Source organism: Leguminivora glycinivorella, chromosome 19, assembly GCF_023078275.1.
Source record: "Leguminivora glycinivorella isolate SPB_JAAS2020 chromosome 19, LegGlyc_1.1, whole genome shotgun sequence".
Classification (NCBI taxonomy): Eukaryota; Metazoa; Arthropoda; class Insecta; order Lepidoptera; family Tortricidae; genus Leguminivora; species Leguminivora glycinivorella.
In genome coordinates, this window is record NC_062989.1 from 5254555 (window position 1) to 5269960 (window position 15406).

Consider the following 15406-nt stretch of genomic DNA (forward strand, 5'->3'; position numbering starts at 1 on the left):
GGCTGACAGGAAGCTGTTTAGGTTCTCCGAGAGAGGGACGCATAGAATTTAAATTTAAAACTTGTCACATCATCGACTCTAACGACGATGGGTACGAAAGTTTGAGTAAACACCGGTCCACGGAAGACCAGCGCTGTGGCACCATCGGTGCCAGAGCTTATGCTGAGTGGTGTCCTCTTGCAACCACAATACAAACCAAACCACATGTAACTGATTTTGTACTGTTTAGTATGAATTATTCTTATATTCTTTTTCTTTTTGGTTGCAATAAATGCCTTTTTCTTTCTTTCTTTCTTCTTTCTGAAAAATATTCTCTTTTTATTTGGCTATTCATTTTAATATCAATATTCAATATAGCTGCAAGGTTGCCAACAGCATAGCATTGGTTTGGTCCCCTAACGGAGCGCATGCATTGCAGCGGAAGCGGCAGCCGGCATGCAAACTAGTTCATAAATATAACAATTGATTTATTAGCGTCAGCAATTGTGTTGCGGCGAACTTATAGTCAATAGGCTCCTTTTTGCAATATGAATTTAAAATAAATATATATAGGACATTCTTACACAGATTGACTGAGTCCCACGGTAAGCTCAAGAAGGCTTTTGTTGTGGGTACTCAGGAAACGATATAAATATACAAATACTTATATGGATTTATATGAATTTGTGTCGGTTTATAGAGTCAGCCCACGATAAGTTTGCAACGATTTTGATAGCCCTGCCTCTGTAAGGGTTAAGTAAACGTCATCATTCCATCGTAGTTTGACGTTTAAACCATAGATTAAATATAAGAAGATCATACCATCCCATACATTAAAATGCGACCCGCTAAGAACGCGCATACACCACACATAGATGGCGCCACTAAAAAAATCTTGTAGCTTTCGATTATACTCGTAGATGGCGTCAAGTGTTACTTTTGACATAGATTTATGGCTCGAAAGTGACACTTAACGCCAATCTACAAATAATCGATGGCAACAAGGCATTTTTTGTTGCGCCATCTATGTGTGGTGTAGTGTATGCGCGTTCTTAGGCGGTCGCATTTTAATGTATGGGATGGTATGATCTTTCTTATATTTAATCTATGTTTAAACTAACAGTTGCACCAGTGAGGATGTCAAAATCGTTGCAAACTTATCGTGGGTTGACTTTAAGTCGTATGAAGATGTAGACCCATATATTGTGGTATTTTTTTTCCAAAAATAATAATCTAATTAATCAAAATCTAGTCAGTGCGAACCCGTTATACTTACTTGGGTATTTTATACCTCTGTGTACCTTAGGGCCAGTTGCATCAACCACATTTGACAAACACATCATCGTCACGCAGCAGACGTCTATGGATGGAACTTCCCATATCCCATACAATAAAATTTGACAAACGCTTTAACGGTGACAGACGGTTTGATGCAACCGGCCCTAAGTGTACCTAATTAGCTCATTTTGCCATAATTATCATTATCACGGTTACAAAAGGAATGCATAATTAATAATTTTATTTACAACACTTCGCAGATGTTTTTGAGTATTTGTTATCTTGCATGTTGATAAGTATAATGAACAGCTATAGCTATGTCATGGCATTCAGTAATAACCCTTTATGCACGGGCTAATATGAAGGACAATAATAACTTCTTTTCAGCGCCAAAACATGTTATTTATGAATAAAGTATCTGAATTAGGCACTGGTCCCACCGCGAGCTAGTAAGCTTTGAGCTATCGGCTATAAAAACGAACAAAAGATAAGCACTCCCGTGCAGAGACTGAGACTTAAGCGCGTGCCGCGGCCGTGGAGACGGGAGCAAGCCGCCTTGAATAATAGAAACAACGGCTTTTGTTTAACAGATTACGGCAAAAGCCAAAAAAACCATCTCAGAAAATTCATACAATAGATACTACCGCCCATAAATAGGGGTCATCCATATACACCCGATCGAGCACGCTTGGGACTACCTCAAGAGAAGAGTTCGGAAGCGTGATCCTGCACCAGTCGACGTTGAGGACCTGAAGGCCGCATTGCTGGAGGAGTGGGAGGCCCACGGGAGGCCATACCCCAGAATTATTTCAGAAAGCTGATTCGATCAATGAAAAGTAAAAAATGCTAGGGGTGCCAACACACGTTATTAATTTGGCTTAATAAAGAAGTTTTTCATGGAAAACGCATTTTACTTCTAATTCCCCGATAATTTTCCCATGTGTTTTCTTTCGTTTTTTGGTAATCACAGGTTTTTTACAGTTTTCAGTCCTGAAGTAAGCACCAATTTGATATTTCCTGGTAGGTTACATTATGGGCTTTCATTTGACACTTACTTCTTCAGGATTGCATGAAAATTGGAAAAGTTATAGAGCTTTGAATCTAGACGTGCAAGGTGATTCCGTTTCTTTGCACGCGAGTGTATTACGTCACTGTGTAAGAGGGAGGGTGGGTCATACTAAATGTGACAATCCATGTTAAAGGGATACAAAAACCGTGGGTTCAAATAATCTAGATTCTGTGTGACGTAACATGTGGTCGGCTCCTAGTAGATTAAATTACATACCTAGGCTAGTAAAGTAAGAAATGTGTTAGATCACATAGGCCGAGGCCGAGGCGGAGCAGAGGTCAACGAATGTGATCTGAGGCTTTCTTATGTACTGGCCTGTGTATAATATTTTTCTGTTCATCAGGGTCAGGAAGCGGTAACATCGTTTAGGGACCGTCCCCACTCAAGAGACGCATGTCCTGAGGCGCGGAACGGACGTCCGCGCCACGCCGCCTGAATGTAATTTAAAAAAAGTCTCCTCAGTATATTTTGTAATAGGAAGGACGCGCAAGGGACGCGCAAGGGACGCGCAAGAGACGTCTCTTGGCGCGCTCCAGGCGGCGCGTCTTACATCTCTCCTATACAAAATGTACTGAGGAGACGTTTTTTAAATTACATTCAGGCGGCGTGGCGCCGACGTCCGTTCCGCACCTCAAGACATGCATCTCTTGTGTGGGGATGATCCCTTAGTCCAGCGGCCTGAAACTTGATGATTCCCAGCCGGAGGACAGAAATGAGGAAATGACACTTCCCACAAAACCGAAGTTTGACAGCGATTCAATGGCAATGCCTTCAGTTCAGGTTCTAGTATTACCAAATACCATGCAATTTATAAATTTTTGCTTTTTAGGGCTGTCAAAATCATCTTATGTAAATGAACACAAAGGGCTGTCAGGTTTTGTCAACCCTAATAATTGATCATAGATAGCAATTGTTAACGGATCCGAGTTACAGTCAGGCCAAGATAAGTTATTTATTTATTATTTGAATTATAAATAAACATAAAATAATGACTTAATCTAAAACAGTTCCCTGCAAAGCTGTATGAACAGTTTGCCTGCAGGTGAGTCTCTATTTTACTTATTCTAATATTTGCAGGGCCTATTATGGCAACGATTTTGATAGTCCCGCCTCTGCAAGGGTAAACGTCACAATTTCGTCAAAGTATGACGTTTAAAATACGTGCCATCATACACTTTTAATACCCAAAATCTATAAACGGGTGATTCTAAGTTAAGAGGTAATACGTTGTATGGAGAGACGGCGCGAACTTTTTTGTTGTTTTTTACCTATTTGTTTATTTGTATTAGTTAAAACTGCCAATTTGAAGTGTTTACAAAGAGGACCAGTCAATTTATTTGTTTTCCCCTCACTAGCTCGGAAACACGTGTTTTGTCCTTTAATACCAGCGGGTAAAAACGCATTTTATCCACTAGTGGACAAAGTAATTTGTCCTTGAATAAAGTAAATTAACTGCTTTAAAATTAATAAAAGTAGGAGAATCTAGTAATAAAGATGATTTACCACCTGTGGAACTATTGGAAGGAGTGATAAACGCATTTTTGCGTTGTAGTTTCCTCGCTTTAGTGAGGGGAAAAGTTTTGTGTTACACTCGGGTGCAAATGTATTTTACTGCTCGTGTGTTAAAAAACTCGCAAGGTCAGGATTCTATTCTCGAACCACTCGCTTCGCTCGTGGTTCAACTATTGAATCCTTTCACTTGCTCGTTTTGCAATTCCACACTCGGCGTTAAAATACAACTTTGCCCCCTTGTATAACAAATAACTATTATCGTGTTTTATCAGCGACCAGGGGAAATACTCAGTCCAGGGGAGATACTGTTGCACAGGGGAGGATACTTTGTGACCAGGGAAAAGACAGTTGTATGAAAAATTTAGTTTTATTTTTTAAGAAATAACTCTATTTATTGTTTTTATTATAATTATTGATTATTTATACTCAGACTTTACATTTCATAACATTTTTACAGCAAGAAAAGTGATAATTCCTTAATGAGTTGACTTATTTTTCACTTCTCCATATTATCCATTAAAACAAAAATAATTTTAATGTACAATCAATAGGCAACAAGTAAACAAAAGCCTATCCTTTTAATATCAGTATTAAACCTTTTTATTAAACAGCTTCACGAAAATTTCATATGAAGTTGAATGTGAATGTGTCCTCTTTTTTCTTAATAGTTGCGTTTTTCTGGAAAGAAAACCTTCTATCGTAAAGCTAGAATAAAAATAGTAAAAAACAAAGGTAGGCACAACGCTAAACAAAGGTTAAGACAATCGAAAACGGAAAAAAAGATATCTATCTCTATCAAAACTAGTACAAAATGCCATCTCCCCTGGCTTTTTTCGATACGCCAGGGGACCCTGGGGAGATACATTTTCGATGAAAATCAGAAATAGCTGTAAAAGTGTTTCTCGTACGCAATTCATAAATAAACGTAACAATATATTCAACATTTACAGTGGATATTGTTATATATATTAGTATTTAAACAAATGATTGTGAAATAAAAGTGACCAGAGGAAAGACTGCATTCACTCAACATTTCTGTACCCAGCGAGTGCCGTGGCCGAAATAATCAACAAAACGGATGCATAGTTGCCTTACGCGCCTCTTGACGGTAACTTCACATAACACCCTGTGTATTAGACGACAGAACCTCCACAGATTAACAAATTAAACCGACTTTTGAACGAAAACTAAAAAGCCAGGGGACGAGACACGAAACACGTAGGACAAAGTTTGGAGTTCATAATTGTTGTTAAATACAGTAATATAAGAAATTCCACTCATAAAATACTGTTCCTTAGTTATTTATGTTTGTAAAATTAAGGCTATTAAAATAACAAGTGAATTTTAACAAAGTCATAATTACTTGTTGACAAATAAATTCGGTTGGGGGACAGGCCAGGGGAGAGACATTTTTTCCTACATTAGAGCTGATTGTGACAAATTTACATGAATTTCTGTAATAATTTTGAGTGCCCAGGTAGAAAACATTTAGTTTTATAAAATAAATATGTTATTATGAAGTATTATCCTGAAAAAATATATTTTTTTGTCAGTGCCGTCGAAAGTACCTCTTAACTTAGAATCACCCAAACATTGGTTTCTTATGTCAAACTAGTTTTTTCCCGCGGCTTCGCCCGCGTACTAATCTAATCTTATTGTTCCATACAAACTTTGGACCCTCATTTCACCCCCCAAGGGGGTGAATTCTGAAAAAACCTTTCTTAGTGCTCCTCTACACCTTATAAGGAACCTACGTGCAAAATTTGGAATCTCTAGGGCTAGCGGTTTCGGCTGTGCGTTGATAAGTCAGTCAGTCAGTTTTTTCTTTTTAACCGCCGCCTCAAATCTCTCAAAGAAGGACGGTTCTCAATTCGTCTGTTTTTTTTAATATATATTTTGACACTATAAATACAGGAAACAATAATTTCTTGTGCCAAATTCGATAAGAGTCTAGTAGCCTATTGTATTGATGATTTTTGCGATTTTACAACGACAAGCCTTTTTGCATTCACCTAATTGCATCATTCCTTAATTGCATTATAAATCTATTATTAGATGGCATAAGTAAGCAAATAACTTGTTCAGTTTTTATTGTGCTTAATATTAGTGTTATACCTAGAACAACATCTTTTTATTTTTATTTTTAGATATGTAGTGAAACGGAAGAAAAATGTTCGAGGTCTATTTCTATAATTGTCTATAATTTTTTAATTATACCTATGTAATACCTGTAATTATTACACTTCTTGGTAAAATATTTCATCGGAAGACTGACATAATAATTCTACACAGATTGCATTATTTGTGGTTTGTAATTTTGATAAGCATATCAAGTATTTTAATAACTATGTTTGATTACAAATGTTCATGTGAATTACCAATGAAATCGTCGTTAGAAATTTTGAGTCCAAGAGAAAATTCTAGACTTTCCACGCCAAGTTTATCATAAGAAAGTAATACAAAAACATACCTCTTGTGTTAACTCTTATACAAGCGTAATCCGTCAGTTGATATCCATAATCGATGTTTCTATCGAGCACTCGTGTATCGGCCTTCCAGACAGCACAAGTTCAATCGATGTCACTTCCGCACAAAATCTCACTTGCACGTATTTGAATTACGAACACGAAACTATTCACACGGAAGCATTCCGAAACCACTCGAGATTCAAAGTTTGCAAACAGTGTTCTTAATTCAAAACTTTTCGCGGAAATTCGAACACCGATTCGATTCGATTGTTTTGTTTTTCGATTTTAATGAACGCTCGATATCGCGGAGCGCGCGCGTCGTCTGGCCGGCACAGCTACTCGCTACTAACTAAGTTTTAACTAAGAAAAAGGCTCGGGAATCCGGTATGTACGACTTTATATATAATCTAAGTATTCTTGAGTTTATCTTTGATAGTTAACAATGGATCGATTGTATTAGGGAATCGTTGCTTTGTTTTCGTTTGAAATCTTGAATGGTGACCAGCTGGTATGACGCTTTTATCTACTTACATTTTTACATGTTCATGTTTCGTTTTCACATTATCCGATTCGATATCGGATGTCGGACCGATACCCCGTACATTACAGGCGCCATCTTGGATTTTTTCCATTGAAATCCTTAATGTGAATACGGGCTTACGTTCACTGATATTTTTTATTATTATTATTTCTTATTGGTTTAGGTAAGATTGGAGATATCAGACAGAATTGAAAGTATTGAGTAATTAATTAAATACTTTTACATTCATAATATTCTATTAGTAAGAATTGCCTTGTTTGTGTATCCGTATCCGTGTGAGTCATCATCATTGTATTAATAGGCTACTTGACCCATTTTCAAAGTCTGTCTGATATGATTAAGTACAGTCCAATTAACCGAAATAAAATATTACCATATTTTATTATGACTTAAAAACAGCAAAATAGTACATTACTACAGAGGCCGGGACAAAGGGGGCAACCCCATTTCCCGCCGAGGTATGTATTGTATAGTGCTTCTCTCAAACATGGTATGAAATAAATAAAGTCTACTGAAAATAGTAACTTTGGATGGCTGTATCTCCTAAACGGTGCGTGTTAGCGCAAAAATAATCGAATTTTCGTTCCCCTTTGATACCCCGTATACGCTTATAAAAAAACAAAAAGTTAAAAAAAAAATTCAAAAAAAAACGAAAAAAATTTTTTTTGTATGAAAACGCACCCAAAATCAAATATTGTCTAGGGCCCGTACCAGTTGCAGTCGGCACGTCTATAAAGCCCCTTATAGTTTTTTTTTAATTTGCTAAATACCTGGATGTTATGTCACAATTATCTGTGTTTGGAAATTAAAAAAGAGGACTTTGCCGGCCAAGGCCGGCAAGGTTTGTATGAAATTCCATTATCTATCAATCGTCCTAGCCGCACCTGCAACGTCATACTTCGCTGCCAATTATAAGGCACATAACATCAATATTTCATACCATGTTTGAGAAAAATATTTTTAAAATACCTATACTTTTACGTAATTAGGCGAAAACAACACAGTCATGTTAATCTATAGACTATCTGTGTATCAGGTCATTCTATGCTAAAACAATATTTTCTGACTATTTTAAGTATGAAGGCATAAAGTTCAATATGTCAGTGATTATTTTGACATGCAGCAAGGTTCAAATTCGATGAAGTCACTTCACTACATCGCTGACAGCGTTTTCAATCGAAAATACATAGTCATCAACATCATACACTTTTAATACCCAAAATCTATAAATATTGTTTTTTTATGTCAAATACTACAGAAGACAATCATTTATCGAGCCAAATTCGATATGAGTCTAGTAGCCTATTATACCTACTGCAATATTTTATAGTTTCTTTTAACAATATTTTTGTCTCTTTGTCGAAACTATTTTTTCAGTACAGATGGTGTTTTTTTTACGCACTAGTGCGAGAAGTGGTTCATTATATGGCAGGTCGAAACTTCGGAGGTCCATCTGTACTGAAAAACGTCGTTCGATACACTTGCGAAAAGGGAATTCATAACTCGTGTCTCTCGTGTCTCGTAATTTATCGCCACTCGTTTCGAACTTCCTTTTTTACGCACTTGTATCGAAATGTACTATTTTCGTACAAATGTTATTTAAATATTAAATTGCCATGGCTATTACTCATGACCATGTTGATTGAAACTGCATGAAAAAGTAAAAAATGGCTGATTGAGTTATTCTTTCCTTTATACAGATGTTTTTTGTATTATCATGATAAAGCAAATACATTCGTGAAGACAATCGTCTATTCGAACAATAAACATACGTACATAAACTCACGCCTGGATTCCGAAACGGGGTGAGCAGAGCACATGAAACTGCTCAAGTTTCACGGAAGAAAGGGGGTGGTGATTTTCTAAAGTTCGTAACCTGTTACCACACGGGCAAACACGATAAATATAATATATAAATAAATAATACATAGTATGTACAGTGTACACCTTACACAGATCATCAACCTAGCCCCAAACTAAGCAAAGCATATTGTGGGTTCTAGGTGACATACGAAGATACATAGAAAACATCCATGACTCATGAACAAATACCGGCCAAGAGCGTGTCGGGCCACGCTCAATGGTAGGGTTCCGTTTCCCGTATTTTTTTCAAAAACTGTTCAACTTATCAAGTTCAAAATAATTTTCCTAGAAATTCTTTATAAAGTTCTATTTTTCTGATTTTTTCATATTTTTTAAACTTATGGTTCAAAAGTTAGAGGGAAGCTCATTTTTTAGGGTTCCGTACCAAAAAGGTACAACAGGAACCCTTATGGTGCGACTCTGTCCGTCTGTCTGTCCGTCTGTCACATTCCTAAATATCTCGAGAACTACTAATGCTATCAACTTGAAATTTGGAATAGTTATGAACATTGTAAACCTCTACAAATAGAAAGTATAATTTTTTTAAATATATTAATTTTAATTGTAGAAAATGGCCAAAATGAAAGGGGGGCAAACTGTAAATTTCAAGTTACTAGGTCAAGTGGGGTATCGTTGGAAAGAGCTCAAATTGAACGTAAATAAGCTATTTTTTATAATTTTTTTGTTGTGGAAAAAAAAATTTTGAAGGAAAATGTAAAAAAAAATACCGTTCCCCCCCTTATCTCCGAAGTTTACCAACGAAAAATTATGAAAATTTTAGTAAACATTGGTTTTATGCTAAATATTACAGGAAAAATATAATCGTGTTTGTATTTTGAATACTTTTTTTAATTCACAAAAAACTTTTCAGATTTTTACTTTCAATTTACCCACCCTTGCGGATGTATATCGTACTTCAAATTAATACGAGGTGTTACGTAAACCATCTTCTGTCCAATAAAGTAAAAACTGTTTAAATCGGTTAACATTATAATGAATTATCCCTGAAAAACCAGGTCGCGCAAATTAGTTAGCAAATTGACCGGGAGATGGCGCTATACACAATAATACTCATTAGTGTCTATACTTTTGTCTTCTAGTCAAGTCATTAGAGTTATATGAAAATATGAGATTATTTTTACTAGGTAGTTTGAAAGAAAGTTTGTACGGAACCCTCGGTGGGCGAGTCCGACTCGCACTTGGCCGGTTTATTAAACTTTTGGAGCGAATATTTCCGAAATTATTAAGGGTTCCTAGTTGACTACGGATACGAACCCGGGACCGCGGCGTAGCAGGCAGGATCACTACCGCTACCGACTAGGCCACCGGTCGCCACAATAGTGTAAAACAGAAAGCATTTCGATTAGATGAAATTAGCCGCCAGCCGAATTCCCCCCCTGTACCACTGTGAATGTGCGAGTTCCAGGTACTTAATCTTACATACTATGCTGAGTATCTTGATCTCCATGACAAAGGCAGACTTGAGACAGATTTGAGTAAAGAAACGGTTGCATGTTCATTTGTTTTCGGATTTACTTTACGCAAATACCAACGGCTTAGTCTCACAACTTCGCACTCTTGCCAAATGTTTGAGAAGGTAAAATATATGACAAATGACAAATATGTAGTGGAATGAATTGTCATTATGCAACAAAATCAAGTGAAACTCGTAGAAAAATAAAGGTAAAAAAGTATAAGGTATGAAAGATAATTCCGACTATATGAATGATAGATTTTACCAATACATACCTATATGTAAACCGTTTTTAGTTTATACAGTGCAATAGCATATATTCAGCACCTATCGAATTCTGATTAGGAAAAATAAAAATAAAAAAATTCCTTTTTTTATAGCTCCGCTGCCAGCTTATGTATATACCGATTTTTTTATTATTCCTATAATTATTGTTTTTTTCCTCTACTTACACTTAGATGATAAATACAAAAAAAACTAATATACTCATGATTGTACTTTCCCAATTAATCAGAACTCGTTTGATTATGGAAACATGTCAATCACAATCACGATTATTTAATTGAATGTTATGCAAATCCATGTCCACAATAATAAATATACATAAATTAAAAATGTGATTTGCTCATTTATAAATTACTAGCTTTCGCCCGCAGCTTCGCTCGCATTAAGTTCAAAATTGCGCAATGCTCCATACAAACGTCCATCCCCCATTTTTGGGAAGTGGGGGGGTTAGAAAGAGACGAAAAGTAGTCTATGTCACTCTCCATCCCTTCAACTATCTCCAAAACCATATGTTTAAATAATTTTTAAGAAAAAAAAAACCGCCTTCCTTTGGGGTTCTGGTGATAAATACTTTCAAATGTTGGATTATGTTATCAATTCGTCTGTATATTTTGTAATGTTTGTTATTCGATATCTCCGTCATTTCTGAACCAATTTTGAAATCTGGATGATTCTGAAGTACTTACAGATGAGAATGATTATCAGAACGGAACTCTAACCAGGGGCGGCTCACTCTTCATCAGCAGTTCCACCAAGCGCGGATCCAGCTTCGTGCCCAGGGGGGGGTCACGTAGTAAAGGCCCAGGCCCCAAAGGGGGGGTCACGTGGTCTATTTGTATGGCTAACCTAGGCTCCAGGGGGGGGGTCATGACCCCCATGACCCCCCCCCCGTGGATCCGCGCATGAGTTCCACTGCACCAAATGTCACTGTTCTGGACGTAAGCGCATGCTGTTCTTATAAAAATACCAAAGTCACTATAAGTGTGCCGTTCAGATTTGAGGAGTTCCGTTCTGACCATCATCAGGAGTTCCACTGCACCAAATGTCACTGTTCTGGACGTAAGTGCATGCTGTTCTCATAAAAATACCAAAGTCACTATAAGTGTGCCATTCAGATTTGAGGAGTTCCATTCTGACCATCATCAGGAGTTCCACTGCACCAAATGTCACTGTTCCGTACGTAAATGCATGCTGTTCCTTTAAAAACACAAAAATCACCATATGTATGCCTTTCAGATTTGAGGAGTTCCCTCGATTTCTTCAGGATCCCATCATCAGAACTGGGTTCTGAGAAAAATGGGACCAATCTGTATGCATATACATTCAATAAAAAAAAAAAATTTCAAAATCGGTCCAGTAACGACGGAGATATCGAGGAACAAACATTTAAAAAAAAAAATAGACGAATTGAGAACCCCTTCCTTTGAGATTTGGAAGGCGGTTAAAAATATGAAAAAAATCACAAAAGTAGAACTTTATAAACTTTCTAGGAAAATTATTTTGAACTTAATAGGTTCAGTAGTTTTTGAGAAAAATACGTAAAACTACGGAACCCTACACTGAACGTGGCCCGACACGCTCTTGGCCGGTTTTATGAACTTTGGCGCACCCCCTACATACGTAATAGTACGTATATTAGGGGCTGTCCATAAATTACGTCATCGATTTTTTCAGATTTTAGACCCCCCCCCCTATAATCATCCTATCGTCATATCTTAATGACCCCCCCCCCTTCTCCCAAAATTGACGTCATTACCAGTTTGACAAAATAAAACATTGCAGATTTGAGAAAAATAGGGTATTATATGATTAAAACACTTGGTTATAGAATCATCTTTTATTATTTTTACTTTGGCAATAATCATTGATATAATATAACTACTTATAATATAATATAAATACATAGTATAAAACAAAGTCGCTTTCGCTGTCTGTCCCTATGTATGCTTAGATCTTTAAAACTACGCAACGGATTTTGATGCGGTTTTTTTATTTTAAATAGATAGACTGATTCTTAAAGAAGGTTTATATGTATAATACATTTAAGTACCACGGGCGAAGCCGGGGCGGGCAGCTAGTATTATATGTAATATTATTGTTAGAGTATTTTATCTGTAGTTATTACTGTATTTGTGTACATCTATGTTGCATTACTTATGTATGTTTATTATGAGTTATTTTAGTATTGTATGCGCCTTAGCCGCCTCTCACATTTGCAGTCTCACTTACTAGGTGTGCTGGAAGAAATTTCTTTTTAGAAATAATCTTTTTGTACGTGAAAAATAAACTATAAATAAATAAATAAGAATGACGTCAATTTCGAAACACCCCCCCCCCCCCCCATCTATCATTTACCGTCATCCGCAGACCAAACCCCCCCCCCCCCCTAATTTAGAATGACGTAATTTATGGACGGCCCCTTATGTCCCTTCTTAAGGTTTTTATACAATTAATTTATACAAGCTGTAGTAGGTAAGGTTAAGTCACAGTATAATAAAGAGTACTATCGTACAGTATGGCCACTCCCGCTCTCCGCTGAAAGTGCCACCCACCCCCTCTCGGTTACCTCACAGTTACCGCCTGTCAAAAATGCGAACAATCGACCTGTCATATTTCACTCATACAAGCTTAGTACGCGTTCACCTACACGAGCTTAGACTGTGTGCTAGGAACCCACCTATATACAGTGTCCGAAGTGTGGTTAAGCGTAATTATGTTCTCTGAGGGTGTAAAGTACTATAAACTGCATTTTCTAAGCAAGAAATAAATTAATAAGTACCGTACGGTACCATACACATCCTATAGGCATCATAGTTCAAAAACATGAGTGTGCATTTTTTTACACAGCTTTTACTAAAGTTCATTGACCTTCGGACCTTTGCTCAGACTATAACGTAACTTGGACATGACATTCATTCGCGGAGTTATTTAAGACGGTTAGGGCAAAATTACCATGAAGTTCACATAACTCAATCAACATACCAAAATTTAATAACGCAACAGACTCATAATATGTTTAAAACTTGTTTTAACTTTGTGCTTCATGAGGTAATTTGCTCATTCTCCTACTGAATTTAATGTAGAAGGAGTGAGTTTCATTCAGTGGGTAAAAACGACAGTAACTCCCAAAAAATTAGCAGCTGTAAATAGGTAATTTAATTACTCGGTGCTTTATAATAAATTTTTTTAGGATATTCATACATCAGGTATACTAATAATATGACTAATAGTACATTGTGCAACAAGGGGAGGAAGTTGAATATTACTAACGAGAGTAAGTTAAATCGCGACGGCTTGCCGGAGCGATTTAAAGACTCGAGTTAGTAATATTCATACTCCCCGAGTTACACACAATGTTTTTCATCACACTCACAATGTAAAAAATATGTAAATAGATGTAAAAAAGTTAAGTACGGTACAAGAAATTTCATTATTCCCTTGGGAGAACGATTTTTCTATAACTCACGCTCCGCCTGCGCGCAATGGCACATTTAAAGTGCGGGTGTGATGAAAACAATTAAAACTAAAATTAAACCTAAAAATAAAATTAAATAACAAGCTACCTATGTAAATACTTAACTACAAAAATAACACTGTTATAAAGAGAAAACCCCGTACAGTCAACCAATTGGAACTCTAGGCCACTGTAGAACTATGTCACAGGGACGTTATAAATCAGATTGTAAGAAATCTCTTACTGCTTGTCATTTTAACATGGTTGTATATGTATAGTGGCCAAGGGTTCCAATTGGTTGACTGTACATCCGGTTTATTGCAATTAAAGTATCAAATATTCAGTAGACTTTTTTTTGTTTTTCTAGATATTTTATGAAACATTTTTTTTTAATTAAAGAAAATAAAAATAAAGGGTGTTCTAATAGGTATCAAGTTCCAGTCTTGGGTGTAACTTTGAGTATAAAGTGTAAACTGTGAATATTATTTTACAATATTTGTCATAATTTATTAGCATGTTTTAGTTTTTTGCCCTATGGTTGACTGGCGGAGAATTAATCTTCTTCTTCTTTTTATTAGTCTTCCATTGGTAATTTCCTTTATTGTTGAGTAACGTTTAAATAACTAAATAAATTCATTGAGTGTAGGGACTGGTGCCTAATAGATACACCTATAAAAACCTCGCTCTCATCATTGCCATTGTAAAGTTTTTGTGATCATTCTTTAGTAAAGAACCGCGGGCAAAACCCACGCATGCGCGAGACGACTATGTATATGGTTTTTGTACCTTGCACCTTCGAACTTTGCTCGGCTCATCCGGGTATAGGATTCGAGTGAATTGGCTATTTACGAATTGATTCGTATATTAAGTATAAATCATTGTTAATTTTAGATAGGTTATTAGGTACAGCAGGGTTAGCACATGATTGACGCGAGAATATGTCGCAGCGAGATAGACTACCCGTTCTTAGAAGTTAGAAGAAGACGTGTGATCTCGCGGCGATATACTCTCGCGCCAATCATGTGCTAGCCCTGCAGGTATTGAATAAAAATATGTGTCCACATTGTACATAGGTAATTATCTAAAATTATAGTGTAGTTGAATATACGAGTACTTAGGTACTCTACTCTAGTTAGGCCGTTTTCACATTATCCGATCCGATATCGGGTGTCGGACCGACATCCTACACCCGATAAACGCTTCCGATAGTGTCGGATGTCGGTCCGATAAAACGCATTGTTCCAAATCAATGAAGTATGATTTTGTATCAAAAAATATTTTTAAAAAGTTTTATACTTAATAATTATAAGCACTATATTTCAAATATTTTATTGTAAAATTAAAATAACGAGCATAAAAATACTCAAGTGTGTGCAGGTAAAATAAATAATTTTACATTTAACTATATGTCTTTGCTCATTTAGTTCAGTATAGGATCGGCGAGCGCGAGCGGTTTCGATCGAGAACGAGTGTGTGACTGCGC

General features: G+C 36.5%; 2 protein-coding genes across 2 annotated transcripts in view; one reads left to right on the plus strand and one right to left on the minus strand.

Moving 5' to 3' along the window:
- LOC125236848 (calcium release-activated calcium channel protein 1-like) overlaps positions 1–6642 on the minus strand; it is a 130463-nt gene extending 123821 nt beyond the window's left edge. Inside the window, exon 1 of the mRNA XM_048143786.1 lies at positions 6309–6642. The gene's annotated coding sequence lies outside the window, so the exon portion shown is untranslated. The remainder of the gene's footprint in view (positions 1–6308) is intronic.
- Positions 1–15406, plus strand: part of LOC125236849 (methyl-CpG-binding domain protein 4-like) — a 58973-nt gene that overhangs the window by 42047 nt on the left and 1520 nt on the right. The gene's annotated exons all lie outside the window — the stretch shown is intronic.